The sequence below is a fragment of the Heterodontus francisci genome, chromosome 10, assembly GCF_036365525.1.
Source record: "Heterodontus francisci isolate sHetFra1 chromosome 10, sHetFra1.hap1, whole genome shotgun sequence".
Taxonomy (NCBI): Eukaryota; Metazoa; Chordata; class Chondrichthyes; order Heterodontiformes; family Heterodontidae; genus Heterodontus; species Heterodontus francisci.
The window spans coordinates 14,172,186-14,173,724 of record NC_090380.1 but is presented as its reverse complement, the minus strand read 5'-3'; the positions used below and the strand labels follow the sequence as shown (position 1 = coordinate 14,173,724).

Sequence of the window (1,539 nt, the reverse complement as noted above, 5' to 3'; positions counted from 1 at the left end):
GTCACTGGGTCAAAATCCTGGAACTCCATCCCTAACAGCATTGTGGGTGTACCTTCACTGCACAGACTGAAACTGTTCAAGGAGAGGGGTCAGCACTTTGTGAAGGGAATTTATGGATAGACAATAAATTCTGGCTTTGCCAGCACTTCCATCCTGCGCATGAATAAAAAAAAGTATTGATCCTGACAACTGCCTGGTCTGTGCAGCTCAGTGGACCAGCAGACTGTACAGTTGCCTGCTGAGCATTTTCATAGTGTGATAGCCCAGATAATAATTGAAGACAGAATTGTTGGTGTTTGGAGGAAGAGTGTGGTGTGTATTTGAGGTGTGAATGTGCTTAGAGGATTTGTAGTTGAGTTGTAATTTATGTTTGTATTTGAAAGTAGGAACTGTGCATGGGATGTTGTGTGAAGTGAAAAGAGGGGTAAAAGGCAGAGGATTTGTGTGGAAAGTGGAGGTGGAATTGTTCAGTGAGTGTTGAGATGGCACAGAGCTTGGTTGAAAGACGACATCAGATTGTGAGAGTGGAAAGCAAATAAGAAAGGAGGTGAAGTGGTGAGATATGTTACAAAGTTAGGAGAAAAGGAGAATGGTTGAAAGTGCACTTATTGCACCCCAGATGGGACTTGAACCCACAATCCCTGGCTTAGGAGGCCAGTGCCTTATCCATTAGGCCACTGGGGCTGCTGTTTTAAATATTGTAAGTTGTCCCTTTGACACTCTTTCTAAGCAGTGCTAAATTTGAAGCCTTTATTTTCTCACACAACCACAATGTATTGATGCCAAAGGTTCCAGCAATGACATGACAGGATGTGACTTGCTGTTGTCTGTCAACAATTAGTACAGTTGATTACTGGGCAAAATGTTGATTGGATGTGAAAAGCAAGTGTCTTTCCAGAGCTTTCTTTCCTTACCCTGGCTCTAAGTTTCAGTCATTTCTCAGACAGCAATCAAACTGAAGCTACTTTAATCTTTGTGTGTTTCTTAATGATGACAAAGAGCAGATATTCACTGAATGAAGATTAATCTCATCCCAGATGGGATTTAACCTCACAAATACCTGCCTGTAGAAACCAGTGCCTTTTCCATTCGGCCACAGGAGCACGACATCACACTGGATGCTCTTGCTGTTTGCTCCAGATTCTTTCTAAATTCCACCTGTCCCTGTGGCCACTCACTTTATTTTCAGCCAATTCCACATCCTTTAACAATGATGTGGAGCAGGTGGGAGCAGATCTGGTTTCCTGATGCCGTTTGCTCAATGATATATTTTATCTTCTTGGAAATATCACTGTCTATCATTAGGGAAGAATTTACAAAGCTTCCCTTAAGCATGTTATCCTTTGACTTGGACAAGCACCACAACATTGATTAGACTTCTACTGCTGGATATGTGCTCTCATTTATAATGGACCATGATATTTGGTAACTGTTAGTGGGCCCAGGACTGCATCAGAGATTCACGAGTGTTCGTAAGGATTCAAATACACAGGACAATGATATCAATCATCATCAAAAACATCATTACCTCACTACCAT

The 1,539-nt window shown here is 41.8% G+C and overlaps 1 non-coding gene across 1 annotated transcript; it reads right to left on the bottom strand.

Moving 5' to 3' along the window:
* Positions 1-611: 611 nt before the first annotated feature.
* On the bottom strand, positions 612-684 carry trnar-ccu (transfer RNA arginine (anticodon CCU)). Its single transcript has one exon. It is a non-coding gene; the product is annotated as a tRNA-Arg (tRNA).
* Positions 685-1,539: the final 855 nt, after the last annotated feature.